Here is a 22,088-nt window from a genome sequence, read left to right on the forward strand (position 1 = left end):
GAAGTTTGTAGTTGTGGATGCTGTAGGCAGTGATTCTGAGACCTCAAGAAAGAGCCTGTTTGAGAATGGAGTCAATTTATATACTAACATTCTAACAGGTGGAGAGAAAGTGAAACCTGATATTTGCAGCTATATATAAATCCCAAAGAAACCATTTTTACTTCAGCAAATTTGAACCTGGCTTTTTGTCCATTTGCCACAAAATATTTTTATTGTCACAGAAAAAAATTGGTAGACTATTATATATTAGCTATTAGACATCATGCATTTTATATCAGTATACCTTCTTTAAATAACACCCAACACTCCAGGAAGGTACGTGTAAATATTATAATTTTAAAAGAGAGGAAACCGGTTTAAAGAGAATACCTCGTCCTCTTAGTTTTCAAAAGTCAAGTACAAGCCTATGAGCACTAGTTGAGTTTTGCTTGAGAAAAGAAAGAATTCGGGCCCACCTAGCCCACACTGTTACTGTATTTGTATGTTGATGTGTCTTCGGGGAGTGGTGGGAAAATCTCTGTGTCTTTAGTCTCCATAAATAATGATCAGGAAAAATATCCTTCAATCACTCAAAGGAATAGTAGATTGTTACTTTTAGACTTTTTTTTCAGAAAGAAGTAGTTTTTCTGGATTGCAACATTGTAGGGTTTCTCATTCCCTTTTATCATTATTCATATCATCTCTGATTATTAAAAAAATTGTAGTTATTTTGATAGGTATATGAATAGATAACCAGCTGTGTTTGAGCTTAACGGTTGGCCCTTTTTCCATCCAGCCTTACCCTCTCACCAACTCTACTCCATAAAAAACTTGTATATATCCATATTCTGTTTATCTTAGCAAGTCAAACCTTTGCCATAGACTGTAAAAGAGACCTAAGACTACACATCTTGATAAATATTTAGGTTATGTTTATATCACAAGAGAGTTTGGTTTATTATGTTTTAGATCTCTGACTCCCTTGCATGTGACCTGCCCCCAATCCAAACAGTGATGGTTTCTCATGTCTGTGGCCCTTAGGGTAGGGTTTTTATTGCATAGAGTCAGAGAAAAAGAAGTGACATTTGGATTTTTTTGAAAGAGACATTTGAAACCCATGGGAGACACAATAGTTTTTTAGAGAAAGATATTTAAAATTTAAAAGCTTGTTTCTACTGTGTATTGAAGTTCAAGGTCTTGCTTTCTACATAGAAAGGATATATAACAAATTACACAGTGAGCAAACAGAGGAAATGTGTAAAAGAAACTGCCATGGGCCTCCTCCTGCACAAATTCCCAGCAGAAAATAACGGCATACCTGCATTCCAAGTAGGTTAGGGATCTGAGGACAGAGGACCCCTGTGCCTTGTGTCTGGAGGGCCATCTGAGAAACTAGCACAACTCCAGAGTGCTCTCTCCGTACCATGGCAGGAAGGTAGATGGGGTCGATGAGGTGGTTTTAATTAGAAAGGGACCTGAGAGAGCCCCTAAGCTTTCTGTCCACTTGAGATGGAAAGCAGGTTTGTTTCCCTGAGCTTTCTTTTAAAAAAAAATTAGCACAGAGAGAGGAAAAGCTGTATCCAATAAATTATAGCCACTAGGAAAGAGAAAATTTAATAACAAAGAGAGAAATATTTTGGCTAAAATTGAGTCAAATGAAAGTCCTGAATTTCTCTTATGCCTTTTACTGGTTTTCCGTGAGAATCCTTTTATTTTGGGTTGAGGCTACATCTTCCTGAGAGAATTTTATTTGCTTTTCCCTGAGGCCCTGTGACAATATCCATCTTACATAACTCTCAAGTACAAACCCACATAAGGCTAGGGCGATGTTTATGTTTTCTCCTGGGAGCTTCCTCATTTCTGTTCCTCCAACAGGTCATGCTGAAATAGTTTTCTACCTCATCTTCTTCTGGTAATACGTGAATTTTTCTACTCTATTATTGAATTAAAGTTATAGAATTTGACAAGTCCCAACTTTATTTCAGCGCTATAATTCCAAATCTCTACATCATACACGCCTAAGATCTTGCCTTCTGCGATGCATTCAAAACTCAAGGCTGAGTTTTCACTAAGGTTGAAAATGTCTTATTGGTGGTTGCCTTGGCTTTTATATTCATCAATACCCCGATTCATTTTTACTGTGGCTCTCGGGGATTTCTCTAACTTTCCAGTGAGTTCAGTACATGTAAAAAGATGTGCTAAACTTTATCTCCGAACTATATAGCAGAGGTTTCTTGAAGTATCTTGTTTATTATATTATATCTTTCACTTATGTTATCTCGTTTGAGTTATAGAGCTTCTATTTCTTAATGATAGTAAGGCAGACAGCAAGGTAAGTGAAGACTGCTTATTCTCCAAGATCTGTAAACTCCTTGCTAAGGAAGAGAGACTGGAGACCTCTCATTTCCGTTCGATAATCAAAATATTACTCCCCTACCTGCCTGTTAAAATGTCTGCTAGTTCTAGGCTGATGTTATTCTATTGTATTTGTCATTCTTGCTCACTGTCAACTTCTTGCTCCCTCACTTTCATTATCTAAAGACTATGGCTCTTACTTACAACTTTCTACTTTGCCACACATATTACCATTATGCTGGTTCAATTTAATACGTGTTCCATCTAACTCTCAGGCTTAGTATTACTTTGACCTATCATCTACAGTGACTTCTATCTTCATGGCTCTACTGAAGACATTTAATCTGAAATATTAAATTCAGGTACTTGACCTTTTGACCACAATCTTTTGATTTTTATGCCCACTATACCTTCTCTTAAATATCCAGTCTTATAATTATCCATTTTAACCTTCTGCTTCATCCTGACCTCACTTCTTTCTCTCTGTAGCTTAGATTCTGTAACTCCTCATTTAATCTCTTCTCTTATAATTTCAACATTTTTCTTTCATTTTCTTTTCTACTTAAATAGGAAAATCTCAAACATGAACTAATCCAATACCTTCTGTGAAATACTGAATGTTGAAATTTGCTAAACAAAAATCAGACAGTTTCAAAGATTGGTTCTAATATTGTCCAGAGACTCATTATCATCTGGTTTTTCAGCCTCGTCCAGTACAGCTTCCACTCTTTTTCCTGGTCGTCTATCCCTGTAATGTGACTCTTTTAAAACCTCCATGCTTTCTCCAAAATGTCAACCAAATCAACACCATTTCCTCATATTTCATCATCAGAAGACACATTCATATCATTCATCACCAGGAAAATAAAAGTTATTAAGTAAGTCATACTTACTTAAACTTTTAAAATAATGGCCATATGTACCTACTCTTTTATCCAGTTATATTGGAAAAGAAGCTTCTCCTTTGCTGTAGGGCCAGTCCTCCTATCTTTTTCTTATCTAACTTAGAATACTCAAGATCTCACTTTGTAGATTTTTACCTGCATGCTATAACTTCCATCACGTCATCATTTCCAGTTCCTCTTTGATTAAAAACAACATCAACAACAGGAAGGATTTAACATTCTCCCTAATCCCGTCCCTCAAAATTATGCACTTTCGGTCTCTACTTTTGTACCACTATTCAATTATTTTCCTGTTGTCATCTGACTTCCAACCCATTATTCCACAGAAACTCTCTTGCCAAAGTTAAGAACCTTCAATTGGCTAAAATCTAGAACTTACTATTTTGTAGAATAGTAAGTTCTGTTTGTTTTTATCCCAAATAATAAGCTCCTGAGGGCAAGAGTTATATGTGCCTTGTTCTTACTATAACCCAACAAGTAGTATAGTTCTCCATGCAAAGTAGGTGCTAAATAGATATTTCAAAAATGGAGATATGACTACTATTAATATGTGAAAATAAAAGAATTAAACTTCCTGAATTCTAAATTATGTTGATACATTTCCCCAAATCCCCTACAATAGCAAATAAAATGTTTATCTAGATATGAAGGCATCAGAAATACACCGAGAAATCCACTTCTCCCGCATTTTAAATACAAATCAATACTTCCTATTTCTATAAACTTTAGTTTCTAGAGTTGAGTTTAATCACACTTTCTGTCTCAGGAGCAGGATATTTTAGCATGTAGTCTTCCTTTAGCCTTGAGATTTTCTTCCTCTCACTAGAAAGCATTGCCCCCCAGGAGAGAATTAGGACCGAAAGAATAATGCACGGCTGCACCGAGCCACGAGTTTGTTAGCCACTCTGCGTCTGTCCTCCTTCCCTCACTTTCTCTGCCAGACTCCTCCAGCACTTAGATGGTCTGCAGTGGTGCTATGCTAAAATGCGAAGATTTATCTTAGCCTGAGGAGTCAAGCTGTTTGTGTGATATTAAAGGATCCTGAGATATAGAAAGGAAAGGGCTTCTTAAATAGTCCATGCAATCTTTTTTCAAGGGTCATTGCCTGTTTACTTTCTCCATTTGAGATTGATCTGCTAAATTCTCTATGTAAAGTTAAAAGTATCCTATAGTGATAAAAGATCTGCAAGAAATCCAAAATGAAACTAAAGAAAAAAGACAACAGCTGAAAAAAGGAACAGGTTAGAAAAATCAGAAGAAAATAGAAATCTAGCTTTTGGTATCTCCAAAATAATTTGAGACTCAAATGTTTCTAATTAATTAATGGGGGAAATAAAACATTAAATATATATATATTTTTAATTTTAGCTCCAATGCTTATTTAATTTTTAACTTTACAAAAGTATCTTGTCTGTTCTTAGGTTAAAATTCTACTTTATATTAAAAACATGTGTAATTTAAGTTGGTATCAATTACAATTAAATTTAAATAAATCATGGATTGAATTGAATTGAAACAATCTCAGTAGATATATTATTTTAAAGTATCAATTGTCATAGTTGGTGTTAAACTTACAGACCACTCTATATACATACACCCTCATTTTACACACAGAGGTCTTAGTCCTTGAAAGCTACTTTTGTTTACTGCTCATTTATCTATTCTTCTGATATGTCCCTCCTCTGTGATGGGCCCTGTGATGGTTGTCAATGTTTTAGAAACAGTGAAATGATGGTTCTGCAAGAAGCTCACAGTCTGGTATTAGAAACACAAATGTAAGCAAATACAGTGCAACCTTCACACAAATGTAAGTGTCTAAAACAATCTGGGGGTATACCAGAACTAGTGGCAAACTGACTGGAAATATCAAAGAAAGTATCATATGTAGAGAGATGATGACTTGGTTTCCAATATCAACTTACCACCCTCTCTGTTATATCTTTGCAGTATAAATAATAAAATTTGTAGAACAGCCTATATACTCCCTGTATTTGACATTAATGTCCTACTGCAGCTAGGCTTCTGTATGTATATAGGCATTTTAAAGAGATCCTTCTATGTTAGGACGCATGATTCAAAAACCTTTCTTGACTCTAAGACCATCTAGAGTCTTACCGATTCATAATATCTAGTGATATTAATATTTCTCTTACACCAAAGCAGAGACCACAAACTAGCAGCCTGTATGTATCCACAGATATATTTAGTTTGCCCTTATGCTACTTATAACAAAATATCAAAATGTAATGCTTTTAGATATAGTTTGCATTTCTAGTTCACCAGTATCCACTACATGCCACTGCTTACTATTGGTTTGGTTCATTTGAGATCTTTGCCTACCCAATTTGATTAATTTATGGTCTTCAAAATAAAGCATCTAAGAGCCAGTGTCATTTATCAGTCAAGGAGCATAGATCAACAAAAGAAAAAGGGGAAAAATGTTACATATTACTAGTTTGTTTTGTGTGGTCCTATTTAAGATGTTTCTTTCTGGAATTGACTTGCAACCCATGGGAATTAACTCATTTAACGGTTATATTGCTGCAATATAAGCAGGTACAAAGTATTTTCAACCAAAGTGTTTTCATTTATGGCTCTTTGTACTCACATATTTGGAACAATGAAGCCCCGTTTTATCCTGGTGAAAACTACCAGGCAAATTAGACCATTTAAAATACAGTCACAAATTCAGAATTAAGAGCGAGTCCCTTTAAATTTTAATGAAAATACTTATTTCAAATCTTATGCACTTTAATTCCCAAGAGAAGCCTGGAGACAGACTTTTTCATAAATAGTATCGCTTATCAATTACTACTTAGAAATATCAACATAAACCTAGAGGCTTACAATGACACGTATTTATTATATCACAGTTAGTATGGGTCGGGAATCCAGGCATGGGTTTAGCTGGGTCCTCTGCTTCAATGTCTCCCACAAGGCCATGTATGGGTCCTATCTGAGACTAGACTGAGGAAGCATCTGCTTCTAAGCTTGTAAGTGTATTGGCAGGGTTTAATTTTCTGTGGATGTTTGAGGGCTTTAGTATCTCGCTAGTTGTTGGATGGAGGTTGCCCTCTGTTCCTTGCTATTGTACCTCTCCACGTGGTAGCTTGCTTTATCAAAGCCAGCAAGGAAGAAAGTCAATAATGACATTCTGTTAATATGATGAAAGTAACAATTTTATCTAACATAATCACAGAAATGACATTCCATCACTTTTTTTTTTTTTTTTTTTGCCGTATTCTTCTATAGGCTAGAAGCATGTCAACTCCTGCTACACTCAATTGAAGAGGATTATCCACAGGTGTCAATACCAGGAGAAAGGGATATTTTGGAGCCATCTTAGAGTATATTCACCACAAATGTACCTCATATAACAATTATAACGAGGACGATGCCAACTTCTTTTGATCACTTAATGTGAAACATTCTCTTTTTAAGCACTTTATGTGTACTACTTCACTTGTTCTCCTCCCTCCTTGAAACACCTCCCCCCTCACAAAAAACAAAAACCAAAGTGGGTACTATTACTATTCTCAATAAAATATGATGAAACAGAAGAGTACACAGTTAAAATCTTACCCAAAGTCACAACTGAAAAACTAGTATAGTTGGAATTCTAACCCCAGCAGTCTGAATCTGTACCTTATGCTCTCTCATTAATGGACAAAATTTTGATCCTATAAATTCTTCAGCCTTTATTGCTCTCTATTACCTAAAACCAAGGGTTTTTTGGTCATTATTTATTTGTATTTTATTCAGATTTTCTAGTTGTTCAGGGTAGAGCGTTTGTTGTGAAACAATTAAGTCAGTCATCCCAGGGAGATAATCTCCAAAGCCTATGTATTTAGTCAAACACTCTAGATATTTCTGACTTAGAATTATCAGTAAGCCAATATATAAAACATTAAGCTCTACTTTTTAAAAATTTTGCATATGAAAACTGAAACTGGATTAAGTATGGATTTGAAGCTTGGAATGCTGGTAAATAGAAATAAGTTATTGACAGGGTTGTATTTGAGGAACAGGTAGGTTAATCAACATTTAGCATGGTGGCAACCAGCCTACATACACACACACTCATCTTGTCACATTTAAGCCAATGTAAATCTTAAAAGCTAGAAATTCTCTCTCTTTTACAGAAAAGAAAACTGAAATTCAGAGAGAATAAAGAGTATGTGTCACAAACTGAATCTACTTTTTTTGATGCTATTATATGTATACATAGATATATTTTCATTTACACCATATAGTCATTTTATTCTGATGCAAATCCATGAAAATATGTAAAATATTTTCAAAAGCTTTTTTTCATAAGTTTTTGAGTTTCTTTTTCAATAGCTGTAATTCTTAAAATGATGCTTATCCTTTATCTGGAAAATTTCTTTATATAAATAGCTAAATTCTAGCAATTCAGGAAACTAAAGGAAATACCTTTAATGACAATGTTTTAAAAAATACATTTTTTTGAAAAAAAATGTTGCAGTTTAATTCAGTCTTTCTCTTTCCATGGTATGCAGATGCTATCATAAATTTACTTGTTTATACCACTTGGCTTTTGCAAAGTGACATCTTTTTAATTCTTACATAAATCACATTTGCCTTGGAGATATTTTAAACACAGACACACAGACACACACACGCAACACCACCACCACTACCACCAATACCAATAACTGGCGATATAATTCTGTAAGTCACAGTTTGGTTTTACCGTGATCAAACTTCATTTTCACTGAGGTAAAATACCTAGTGAATTTTAAGTTGTGGTGACTCATGACTAAATAAATTAGCTATACTATGTTCAGAATTGTCATCAATATTTAAGAAAGATGCCTACTGTTTCAAGAGGCTCCCAATTTTAAAAATTCTTTTATGAGTTTAATATATTTGGCTGTTATGAGTCTTATTCTCTTTTTAGGTAAAAAAAAAAAAAGCATAGCTGAAATATTAATGGTACATAGCTAACTGTGCTCCTTATTGATTTTTCTTCTTGCTCTTTATACCAATTGGCATATCCCAGGAAAAAACACAATTTCACTAAATAATAATATCTTTTGTAACACTTTCCAATATGCTTCTCTCTACATCTTCTTATTTATATCTCAAAAAAAATTTTTTTTTGAAACATTGCTACTGTTGTAGTTTAAAAGTTTAAGAAATTGAGGTTTGAAAAGGTTCAACGTGTTGCCCGAAATTTTATGATTTATATGCTGTTGGATAAAGATTCAAGCATATTTGGATGGTAGAAAACAAAGTAAAGAGAATAGTATAAAAATTATTAGACTTAGCCAATAAAAATACAAACTATTAACTCAGTGTATCTAGGGTAACATATAGAGAACAGAAAATTATTGTATGGATTCAGTTAAGGTATTAAGGAGAGAACTACGAAAGGATTGCATTCATGTAACAAAAAGAGTAGGAGTCAAAAGGATGGTAAGGCCTCTCCGTGGCTTCAGCTCCTGTGTAAGCCTAATGAGACACTAATCTAGATGACGGGGATATAGCAATGAGTAAAACAGAAAAAGACCCACTGCCGTGGAGTATACATCATAATGGAAGAACACAGATAACTAATTATTAAATCATAGCCTGTAAGAAGTTAGTACGTGTCATGGGGACAAAGTAGAATAGGGCAATGAGGATGGGGAATGTGAGACGGGGTGACACAGCTTGCTTAATTAATTAATTAATTAATTAATCAATTTTCAATTCGAGTTAACATTCAGCATTATTTTATGTTAATTTCAAGTGTACAGCATAGTGTTTAGACAGTTACAAAAGTGATGGATGAAGTGATTATCTTGATTCATCTTGTGCTCACCTGGCACTAGATAGTTATTGCGATATTATTGACTATATTCCATAAGCTTTACTTTGCATCCCTGTGACTAGTTTGTAACTACCAATTTATACATCTAATGGGTGCTACAGCTTTAAGTAGTTAAAATAGCCTGTGCTGAGGTTAACTCTTGAAGGCGGGGTCATTTGGATATCTGGGGAAGAGCATTTTCAGGGGGAGTGCCAAGGCCCTGATGTGAAAGCATACCTGTCCTGTAAAGCAAGGAATAGTGAGGAGGTCAGAGTAACGACATAGAGAAGAGGGGAATGGAAAGCACATGAGCTCAGAGATTTCATGGGCAGCCAATCCTGTTGCCCATTTACTGAGTGAAGGTATAAGGATTGGCAGCTTTTAAAAAGAGAGTAGCATGATTTTACTGAAAACCTAATAGACTCATAATGGTTGCAGCTTTGAGAATTTACTGTGGACTGAAAACAGAAAAGGGGAAACCCGTGGAATGGCTTTGGCAAAAATCCTTATGAAAGATGACTATGGCCTGGATGAAGATGGTTGTAATAAAATTTATGAGAATTGGGCAGATTCTAGACCTCTTTATGATAGTAGAGCAATAAGAGGAATTTTGGACTACTATTTATTAAAAAATTTTTATTTAAAGCACATATTTATTAAGGATTGTTGTAGCTTTACATCAATTTCTGTGTCAACTGGTTGTATCATAGGTAATTTCCGAAGGACTAGTTAGTTGTACATTTGCAGTTATTCGAACTAAGTGGAGAGTTAAAGATTGCTGAGGATCCATTATGATATGAATAAAGGCATAAAGTCATTAGCATGTAGCAATTCTATTTTCTGATGATTATGAGCAGTATGTTTATAAAAGCTAGAAAGAGGAGCATATGAAAGTAATCTGTAGATAAAATGTATTATGGATTATGAGTCTGAAACCTCTTATGCCTACCTACAAATTATTCATTAATATTATATTAGTTTCATAATTCTTGAGAATGACTGCATTATATTACTGTGGATGACTATAAGCACAGCTATTAAAAAAGATAAATTTAATTAGACTTTGCAGGCATCAGTGCTATAGAACTAGTAAAAACCATAGCAGAAATGGTATAAACATGATCTTTTTTTAAAGGATCTTATCCTCCATTTTGTACATTAGGAAAAAACATTTGAAATCAAAGTGTTCCAAAAACTTTCACTCACTTTTCTTTCAGATAATTATGAGAATGAGACTGAAAATGACAGTATATTTTTCTGATCACTCTGCATGTGAGGGTTTTGTGGCAGCCTTCAGATCTTCAAATCACTTTTCCTTTTTTTATTTTTTTTTAGTTGTCAACTTGGAGGCAAAGAATTCTAGAATTTAAATGGACCTTAGAAATAATCTAAATTACCTAACTTCTCTGACTCTAAGTCTCTTCCTTTGTAATATGCTAAAAAACATTAGTTCAGAGTGTGACAATAAAATGGGATATTGTCTGCAGTGAGTGTAGGAGGTACTCATTGTACATACTCAGTTTGAACATATTTGTTTTACCCTACTGCCAACCAAGGAAAAATTGGAGGCTGAGAGAGAAAGTGATGTGTACAACATCTCACAGCTAGGATCATGGCTGATTTTTTGTTGTTGTTTTTTTGTTTGTTTGTTTTGTTTTTGGCTTTCAGACTGGTTCACTGTAATAGGAAACTGTGAGGGTTAATTTTTTATGTCAACTTGATTGGGCCACAAGGTACCTAGACATTTGGTTAAACATTATTCTGAGTGAGACTGTCTGTGAGGGCATTTCTTAATGAGATTAACATTTGAATTTGTAGACCGAGTAAAGCTGACTGTACACCCTAATGTTGGTGGACTTCATCCAATCAATTGAAGGCCTGAATAGAACAAAAAAGGCTGACCCTTCCATTTGTAGGAGGAAAATCCTCCTGCCTAACTAACTGCTAGAGCCTAGACATCAGTTTTTTCCCGTCTTCAGGCTCAAACTGAAACAATGTCTCTTCCTAGGTTTCAAGCTTGCTGGTATTCAGACTGGAACCGCACCATCAGATGTCCTGGTTTTCCAACTTGCTGATTATAGATTTTGAGATTTGTCATCCTTCATAATTCTATGAGCCAATTCTTTATATCTTTATAATATAATATCATATAATAGATACTTAGATATATAGATACATATTGTCCTAGTCCTAGTCATCTATGTCTCTCTTGCTGATATATTTATATATAATCTCAATAGAGAGACAGATGTACATGGACACACACACACACACACACACACACACACCCCGTTTGGTTGTGTTTCTCTGGAGAACTCCGACTAATACACAGACCTATGTTCCTGGCACAGAAAATGCAGATGTCAGGGTCCATATATTGCTGATCCAGAAGGTTCAACGGTGTGAGGCCCAATTGGACAAATGCACAAGGAGTTGAAATGAGGATGCAACAGCAGGCACCATCTTACTGTGAGGAGAGCACTTCTGTCGGGAAGTGCAGTTCTGTTGGGGAGTGCAGTCTATTTCACGGGGCGCGCAGTCCTGAGCACACTTCTCCTGCTCCCCTCTCTTGTCTCCCCTTCTCTGCTCCCCTTCTTTTTCTCCTTCTTTCTCCTTCTGGTCTCTAGGGGATCGCATGGCTCCTCATGTAGCAGAGTACAGAAGTTGCATTCAGCCACATATGTGTGATACAATAATTTGAATTATGTTTACATATTTTCTAAGTCTGGGGTCCTATTCCTAGTCATGGGCCTGGATTACAGCTAGACCTTGGACCAGCCAGACCTTGGGCCAGTCAGGCCTTGGGCCAGTCAGATCTGGTGCTCACAGCAGATAATCCTACTGACCAGAAAATGTGAAAAAAAATAAGAGTTTGGAAAGAAAAGCAACTTAATGTTGTATGAAAAACAAAAAAATATTGACTCAGGAAACCTAAAGTCCAATTCTATTGCTTTGTAAACTGTTACACCTGTGATGTACCTCAGCTAAAGCGAAAGAGATGGCAAAAGAAGGGGAAAAGGCATAGAACAGAAAGTCCATAAGGAAATACAATGACTTATTTTAATAAAGCCACAACAAAAACCAGCATTGTACTGAGGTCTGCCCTTGTCACCTGATAGCCACCAAGGAGCTGATCTAAGCCCATCAAGAGACAGTTTGAAGATGTCAACACCCATACTGCTAGACAGAAATTGAGGGGCTCCAAGGAGATTGGGTGAGTTATCCTGAGACTCTGTAGGAGAGTGGAAGGATTATCCTGGGTGAGATAAAGCCATATTCCTATTAATTTTTATGATGGACACTAAAAAGTCATGGGTTCCTTACATTTTCAGTATGAAAGGAACATATTGTATGTACAAAACTGTAGAAACTAATGATAATCCATTAATTCAAGGTGAAATGCCCTCCTTTCAGGGAATGGACAGCTTCATTACACACACAGTTGGTAATGCTCCTGGGAATCTGAAGAAGAGAAATCGGTGTAGAAGAAATATGTTTTCAAAATTAATGATTTAAAGTTACAGCCTTATAGCTGTAGTAACATATGGCGATCAGAGTAGTACAAAGCTCTAAGCATCAGTTTCTAAAGACAACAGGGATCGGACAGATAATTCCAACTTTAAAATATCAGTATTAATTTAGTCCATATATTGTATTTATTGTTGACCTCTCAGGCAATATTAGCATTTCATTCTCTCACTGGAAGTTTTACTTGCAAAAATATCATAAGTTTTTATGGAGAGTTCTTTTGTTGGACATTACACATGCACAAATGGGCTTGTGTGCACACAACACGTTCAGTTGTGGGTGTAGCCCAGTAACAAGGAAGAACAAGCAGTCTTGTAAAGGAAAGAGAGACAGTGCCTTTCAGCCATCCAAGTCTGTCTCCTGACATTTGCCCTTAGTGCTTTGTGCCATCGTTACTTCAAATTTTCTATTGACAGGCTAATAGTTGAATTAGTCTGCCTTACTCTCTAGGAAAGTGTTCTAATCACTTTCTAACCTCACTCTCCCAAGCACAAAAGTTTCCTCTCCAGCATTGTATCATATGGACCTGTTGAATTCTGTTTGGGGATTTCTTATTGGTTTTGGAAGACAGCTTTTGAGTTGCTGTGTATTTAGGGGCATGGCCGATACGTAGTAGGACCATGATAAACCACCAGGAAAACATTTTTCAAGCAGATTACATATACTTTCTGTAGCTATGAAAACAGGTAAAGTGAGATGGATTGGCAAAGAAAGCTAGGAATAAAGAAGAAAGGCAGAGGGGATTTTTTAGTCAAATTAGTTAGCCGGAGGCATAGTATTAAATTCTCAGATAATAGGAACCCTTGTTACAGACTGGAAAAACTTAATTTCTACTAAGTGGCACAGGGGATTTCCCACTGAGAAATAGAAATAGAGAACAATAAAATAAAATAACCAAAAGAGCCAGCTGAGTAAAACCTGAAAATAATAAATGTAAACGTCCAATGTTTATTTCAACACATTTTTAGGAGATCAAATAAGAAGATGTTTCTCTATATTTCATCTTAGTTAAATAGTCTCTATTTAAAATAGGGGAAAGGGCTCTGTATTATTGATTGCATGAAAGAATTATGAGACCATATAAATGCAGCAAAATGCTTGATTATTACAAAAAGGATTGTAACCTGAATTATTAATTCTCTTCCATGAAGTAAAGTTTTTCTTGTCAACGCACAGTCTGTATAGATTATTGAATATATATCACACTACACATTACAGGTTGGTTATTTGTTGAAAATGACTATGAGTATATTATCTAAGAACTAAATATGCACCTGAATGAATGGGGAACAATGAAACATTGAACTGAAGAATTCAATTCAGAGCTTATCTCTGATGTAGATGTGAACATCAGGAAGCAGGGTGGCAAGGGTAGGGAGGTATTTTACATCCTTCATGACTGGAAGAGCTGAAGTTATATAAAGAATGTGGAAATACGATCGATTTCTCAGCTGGTGGGGAAGAGTAAAAACTGAACCAAAGAATATCTAAATCCAAATCTTTACATAAATAAAACTGATCAGAAATATGGTGGGTAGAATAATTACCCCCCCCCCCAAAGATATTCACATCCTACTCCTCAGCACTAGAAATATATTACCTTAAATGGAAAAAATTACTGGGTAGATGTAATTAAATTAAGGATTTTGAGATGAGGAACCGATCCTGGATTATCTGGGTAAGTACAATATAATCATAAGGGAGGTGGTAGAGTTAGATTCAGAAAGGAGATACAATGGCAGGGCACAGGTGGGATTAATACACTTTAAAATGGTAGAAATGGCCCAAATCCAAGGGATGCAGGTAGCCTTTAGCAGTTGTAAGAAGCAAGAAAATGGTTTCTCCCATAAAGCCTCCAGAGGGAGCAAGGCCCTGCTGACACCACCTAACTTTAGCCCATTGAGATTCATTTTGGACTTCTGACTTCCAGAACAGTAAGATAATAAATTGTTGTAAGCTGTTAGGTTTGTGATAATTTGTTACAGCAGCAGTAGGAAATTAAAACATTAATTGTATGCGAAATAGCAGTCAAAATGATTTTTTATGCCACATATAACTAGATTTAGAATTGACCTCTTCCTGGGTGCCTTCTTACAGATTTTTATTTCCTTGAGTTATTTTTCTTAAGAATTTGTTGGGAATCATTGTCTTTTTACAAATGAGCTGTAGGACAGGTAAGGAAAAGTGAAAGAAGTTAAAAAAATAACAGCAGAAAAATCTCTTTACCTTAATTGTTAAGCTCATAATAGGAGACAACTGTTTTTTGGATGGCCTGCAGATGATTTTTGGCATCTTAGTGAATTTTTCCTTTCTCCCTGCATTTTTTTTTTCATTTGAGTTGTGCAGAAAGAAAATAATTTTTATTTTAATTATAGTATTAGAATGATCTTTATCACTAATACGGCAAGGGTACAGGTGATTCTAAATTAATAACATTCAGTGTTTGATTATTACCATATCTTATTCTGCCTATTCTATTATGTCTAACTATGATGCTTTCAAGAGGTACTTTTCATTTATGCTTTTATTCATTCATTCAAGAAATAGTTATTGAGTTCTCAATCTATATGGGGGCACTATGCCAAGGACTGGAAATAGAGTTATGAATAAAGCAAGCATTGTCCTCACCTTTTATTCCTCCTCGAACTACTTTAGACCACACTGATATCAGCCTTCCTACTCTGATTTCACTTGTATCTGCTACTACATGTTTAAAGGCTTAATGATACTTAATGAATATTAACATGTTTCTCTACCTCAGTTATATACTCTTCTAAGTTAAACACTTTTAGGGAGTAGTTATTATGTCTCACATGGCATAACTCATACTTAATTGGCAAAATAATAATTTCTTAATGACAAATATATATATGAATCACCAAATTTTGAAGAATCATTGTATCCTGGATAAGAAAATATTCATTCTCCAACAGTTTCCCTGCAAGGCTCATTTTTAAAAAGCTGATATTTGAGTCTTGATGGGTGAGTAAGAATTGTCTAGATTATTTGAGAGGAGAATGAGTTTCAAGCAGAAGCAAAAATATACATACAGGAATGAAACAAGAAAATGTGTGATATTTTCGAAACAAAATAGTGAGCATTTTTGTGTGGTGGGAACATTGCACATAGAACATCACCAAACCAAACAGCCATACTGGGTTAATAGTGGGAAACGCTTTTTGAGTCACAATAGAGCATACATATTTCCTCTTTTTTAAATAAAATTTTTAACTATTTATTTAGTTGTTTATTTTTTACTGTCGTAAAAAGCACAGCAAAAAATTTACCATATTAACTATATTTAAGGGTAAAGTTTGGTAGTGTTAAGTATATTCACATTGTTGTGAAACAGATCTCCAGAACTTTTTCATCTTGCAAAACTGAAACTCCATCTTTTAGGTATAAGAGGAGCCTATGGAATGGATAGCTTAAAATAAAAGTATCAGATTCTTACTCGCATTGCCCCATTTTTTTAGGAAACAAAAGATAACTCTGCATCTTTATAGAGATTTACCTGACAAAGGAATGAGTAAACTTTGGAAGCTAATAACTGTAGTGCTATAACATAATTTCGGAACCAGGTGAACCTCAGTAAAATTCTGGCTCTATCACTTACTTGATGTACCAAGTCAAGATCATCTGACTGTAACATTTCTCCTTTAGAGTCATGAATGGAGTTTACTTGTTGATACTTATTTTGATGTTTCAAAAAAATTAGTTTTTTATTTTCATTTAGCTACCTGATTATTTTTTTTATAAATTTAGAGCAAAAATATTTGAAGGAGGAAAGGACTATTAGACTAAATGTCTTCAATTTTCTCTATGATTTGTATTGACATATGCGTCTATACTTTCTAAATTCCTAATTGTTAAAATGAATTCTTGAACAATTTTTCTTAGCTATTAGAATATGACTATATAATCCACTTTATATTTTAAAATGTATTCTAATATTCACTTTCACAGTTATAGTTTTGAGGTAGCCATTTTCAACCCTAATGGTGGATTAGAGTGTCTTGGAAGCTTCTGAAAATATGATGCTGGTCCCCAAACAGATGAGTTAAATCAAAATCTTTATGAATAGACCTAGACAACTAATCTTTTAAAATTTTTCCTAGGGATTTTAATGTAAAGCCAGGGTTCCAAATTTATAGTCCTCTATAGTCCTGTATTGTTTTCTCCATAGACCTCTATTTTTAAAGCATTTGATTTAAATTGAAACCAAGTTAAGCCTTGACTGTGGCTTTTTGTAGTTAATCTCAATTTTCTGTAATCATGGTTAATTGAGTGAAAACAAATATGAGACGTTCAGCTCTTTTTTTGTCATTTTAAAGTAAATAAATATAAATTTTTTCAAAATTAATTTTGGTATGGTCATAAATAACCTGGTATATAAGTAAGTTTGTAGTGCAGGAAAAAATGCAATGCTTTATAAGCTCCTCTGAATTAATAGAAATCTTGATGATATTAAACAACTGTATCTATGAGTTTCTATAATGTTTCATCAGTGCCAAAACGAAGGAGTGAGTTGGGGAAAATGCTTCCCCTTGTACATAATTTCCATCATCGCTTCCCACCCTAAACCACTAAAATGTAATCTATTAAGCTTAGTAAAAACAGTGTGCCTGCTATGCAGATATAGCTGCAGCACAAGTCCCTTCTCCCAGCTTTCCAAATTGCCTTCCCAGCTTCTTTCTACATAGAAATAGACTTTTGATCATTCTAACTTACTGTAATTCTTCTGATTTAGAAAGAGTCCATGACCTTATTTATTATAGGGGTTTGGTGTGACTTATTTCACATGGTTCTTAAAAATAATTTTAAAATGGCCTTTGGTTGTTCTTGCCAACAGAAGAGACCTGATATTTCCTGCTTTGAATTAATAAGAGAAAAGGTTATAGGTCTGTTTCAAGCCTCCCCTCTCTTCTGCTTCTTTTAGAACTTTGTTGTCAGCCAGAAAGATGAGGAGAGGTACTGCAGTCTGATGACACAAGTCTACAAAATATCTCCATGCTTTTTCTCCCTGATGAGGTGTGAATTTCAGCTCTATATTCTCTAAAACCAGAGATATTTCCTTTAACTTTTTGTGGCTTTTTTATAGAGAACCTGATATTTTGCTTAATATATATATTCACTTTGTACAGAACACAGAAGCATAAAAAAAAACCTCAATGCATTTATCTGACAAAATTTTACTGACTAGAAACTATTTAATGCCCCCATGTTAAGCACCAGATAAGTATTTAAGAAATTATTTAACATGCAATTTAGAACAAAAAAAAAGGGGGGAGGAAGGTATCTTGAGGCAAGGAACCATATAGTAAGTAAGAGATACAGGCATGTGGGCAGGAGAAGTCATTAGAGAATAATAGAGTGGTTGGGGTTGAGTTTTAAGCTGGTCCCCCAGACCTGAATATAAACAAGGCAATCTTCATGCCAAACCCAGGGAAGTTCAAAGCCCACCCCCAAGAAGAAATTATTTTTTTCCATTATTATTGAGAAGTAATTGATATACAAGTGTATAAGTTTAAGGCATATAGCACAATGAATTGATTTACATATATTGTGAAATGATTACCATCAGCTCACATCACCACATATAGACATAAAAGAAAAAGAAGAAAAAGGGAAAAAAAGATGATAACTCTTAGGACTTACTTGATTAAAACTTTTCTTCATATCATTTATCAGTGCTAGCTACAGTCATCATGTTGTACATTACATCCCTAGTAATGATTTATCTTTAACTAGAAGTTTGTACCATCTTCCTCCAATCCGTGCACTGCTCGCTCTCACCCCTGCCGCCTCTCTCTGGTAACCACAACTCTGATCTCTTTTTCTGTGAGACTTTTTTTTTGTTTTTATTTTGTTTTGTTTCATTTTTTTTAGATTCCACATATAAGTGAGATCTTACAGTAGTTGTCTGTTTCTATCTGACTTATTTCACTTAGCATAATGCCTTTAAAGTCTATTTGTGTTGTCACAAATGATAAGATTTCCTCAGAGAAATAATTTTGTTGGTCTCCTAATTTTGTTTTATAATTCTGTTATTTCTCCTCCCAGAGGAAAAAACTATGTTCCTTTTGTTATATGCATAGAAGAAATTTGACCCTCAGAGTTCCTTCACTGCATCTCATGCATATATGCAACCATTAGGTGCTTTGAGAATGTTAAACGGCTACCTTCTACACAGTATAAAAAAATAAATGTTATGCTTGACACTTTAGTCAAAGAAATACATATACTGATTTACATATATTGAGAAATGCAGTGTGTAGAAACCATAGCAGTGTGTAGAGTTTTATGTTTCAGATGGTGATGAATCACTGGTGGAACCCCTAGGGTCTAATTGCATAACTTTCTTAGGTACCAATAAAGCATCAAGTATGCAAAACAGTGTTTTCTCTTAATTGTTTCTTCCAGGAATTTTAATATAAATAGAAGCATATTTTAAAACAGCTTTGCTTTAAATCTAAAAATCCTTCAGTTGTGGCTAATAAAGAGCTATATGACCGTCTATTTGGAATGCTGCTACAAGACTATTAAGTAAAAATAAAAATTTTGTAGTCTTATGTTATTGTATTATTATATTGAAAAAAATTATTATCCATTGTGTTTACATAGGTTATCCAAACTAGGAGAAATTCTAATGCTTTGTAAGATTTATATATATGATATATTTGATTTCATATAATGTTAAAATAAAATAATTCATACTTGTATCATAAACTATTATGATACTCTCTTCTATATTTCCTACAGTTTCACTGCCAAGGTAATTTTGTGAAACATTTTAACTTCATAGACAGTGAGAAGTAAAAGTACCAAAACTGGAATGAAAGGACCTTAAAGCCCCAATAAAATGTGTATACTGTACAAACTCTCCACTCATCTCCTACTTCTATTATCCCATTATAGTAGAGAAAATGTCTCTCCCATTTAAGTTTAACCTTTCCAAAAGGGCACTTAGGAACTATTCAATAAACATTAGTTGGATAAATAATTTGGTGAATGAATGAATGAATTTTTTTCATTCGAAAGAAACTTACATTATCAGCTATCCGTTAACTCTCTGATAGGTTCATCCTTGGTTTCTCCTGGCTCCTTTCCAATAGTATTTGTTGAGTCTTTAAAGTAGAGAGAGATAAAGAGACAGAGAGATAGAGAGACAAATACAAACAAAAAGAAATCTTTTGTCCATTTATATTTCTATTTACATCTCTCTTTCTTCTCCATCAAAATAAAAAATTCTCAAGTTTTTCCTGACTCTCTGCTTTCATATTCTTAACATTTATTTGATTTACTTCCTATACTTTACCAATATGGTTCTTGTCCTGGAAGTATTTTACAAAGGTTGACAATGATCTCCTTCCAGACAAATTAAAGGCTCTTTTTTATTGGTTATTACATTTGATTACTTTGCAGATATTTGATATTGGTGATCGACTATGAAATACATCCTCTTTTTTTTTTTTTTTTTTTTATGCCTACAGCACCCGGTCTTCCTATGTGGTCTCCCATCCAAGTACTAACTAGGCCCGACCTTGCTTAGCTTCCAAGATCAGATGAGATTGGGCATGTTCAGGGTGGCATGGCCATAGACCATACTCTTTTTCTATAATAATATGTTCTGCTCAATTATTCATCTCTTTGGCTGATTCTTTACTACATCTTTTTTTTTTTTTTTCAATTTAAACCCTTTAAGTATTGACAGCTCTCAGAACTCTATTCTTGATTATCTTCCTTGTCAGACTTATTGTTTCTCTAGGCCAGAGTTTCTCAACTTTGGCATTATTGACATTTTAGAATAGATAAATCTTTTTTTGTGAGGGCTGCTCTGCATATTAGAGGATGTTTAGCAGCATCCCTTCTCTCTACCCACTAGATGCCATGAGCATAATGTCCTCTAGATGTGATAACCAAAAAACATCTACTTTGTCAAATGTGCTCGCAGAGGCAAAATCACCATTGTTTGAGGTGATCTCATTGTAGTTCATGAGTTGGTTCATGTAGTTCAGGGCTGGATTCTCTTATCATTCCATAACATGAAAGCTCTTGATTTATATCTCTCTTTGGTAGCTATGTTGACTTCTCAAGCTATTTAGTAAACAAAAATCTCGGTATTTTTATTGGTATGCCTCATATTAAACTGATTATTCAGAAGATCTTAAATTAAGCTAATTATCACCCCACCCTCTTCTATTTATGAGCCTCATCAAAATGGGTATTTCCAGGTACTTGTGCCAGAAATATTAGATTAAATGCCCTATTAAAAAGCTATCACTATTTTCTGTTGATTATAACTCTAAAAATGCTCTCAAATCCAACCAGTTTTCTCTGTTGCTATTGACACCAATCTAATCCAGACCCCCCATCTTATCTAGCTTCAGGGCCTGCATTCGTCCCCCTCAGATTTTCTTCTAACTGCTTAATCTATTCTCCCCATTGAAGTTAAAACAATCTTTTTTTAAAAAAAAAAAAATCATAGCACTCTCTTGCTTAAATTTATTCTTTGTTTTCTTATTGCCTTTACAACAAAAACAGAAACTTTTTCAAAGCCTATAGGATCTTTCCCTACCACGTTTTTTTCTTTACTCTCCCACTTGTTGTCCATTTCAGCTTTATTGCCCTTCTATCATTTATCATAGGCCTTGTTCTTTCTTGGCTCAGGGCTTTTTCTAGAATGTCATTCTACTGCCAACTTTGATCTAACTAATGTTCCCACCTGTGTGGGAAGCCAACTAGCGGCTCTGTAGTGAGGTCTCTGTCTTAATTCCCGAAACCTGTGAGTATGCTCGGTTTTATGACAAAAAAGAATTAAGGTTGCAGGTGGTATTAAGTTTGCTAATTACTCAACTTAGGTAAGCACATTTAGGTAAGGAGATCATCCTGGGATATTCAGATGAGCCCAATATAATCACGATTCCATAAAAATAGAAGGAGGGAGAAGCTCTCACAGTGATTGTGAGAAGAATCCAGTCCACTATTGCAAGTTTATGAAATGAACGGGAGATGTAAACCAAGAAATATAGACAATGTCTAGAAGATAGAAAAGCAAGAAAAGGGATTACTATCTACAGCCTCCAGGAGGAATGCAGCCGTGCTGACATCGGGACTTTTAGCTGAGTGAGTTCCATGAGAGACTTCTGATCTACAGAACTGTAAGCTAAAAAATTTGTATTATTTAAGCCATTAATCTTATAACAATTTGTTACAGAAGCAATAGGAAACTAACACAATGTGTTGACCGCATTCATCTAATTTGTTTTTTTCTTCACCGTCTTGTATACTTGTAGTTGTTGCATATTCAGTGACTCTGCTTTCCTAGACTGCCAGTGAAAACCATTTTGTTCTTGTTTACTTCTTCTCAGTAAATGTTTGAGTACTTGATTATTCTCAGAATGAACAAATGAAAGAATAATTTGGTTTAGGCTCTAATTTTGCCACTAAGTCATATCACATAAATGTCTGCCTTTTATATTTCACTGACGTATGGGAAAAAAACA

At 34.6% G+C, this 22,088-nt stretch overlaps 1 pseudogene; it reads right to left on the reverse strand.

Moving 5' to 3' along the window:
• Positions 1-20,066: 20,066 nt before the first annotated feature.
• Positions 20,067-20,185, reverse strand: LOC118604240 (annotated as a pseudogene).
• Between the last annotated feature and the right edge of the window lie 1,903 nt (positions 20,186-22,088).

This window comes from Rousettus aegyptiacus, unplaced genomic scaffold (genome assembly GCF_014176215.1).
Source record: "Rousettus aegyptiacus isolate mRouAeg1 unplaced genomic scaffold, mRouAeg1.p scaffold_m13_p_1, whole genome shotgun sequence".
In the NCBI taxonomy this organism is placed as follows: domain Eukaryota; kingdom Metazoa; phylum Chordata; class Mammalia; order Chiroptera; family Pteropodidae; genus Rousettus; species Rousettus aegyptiacus.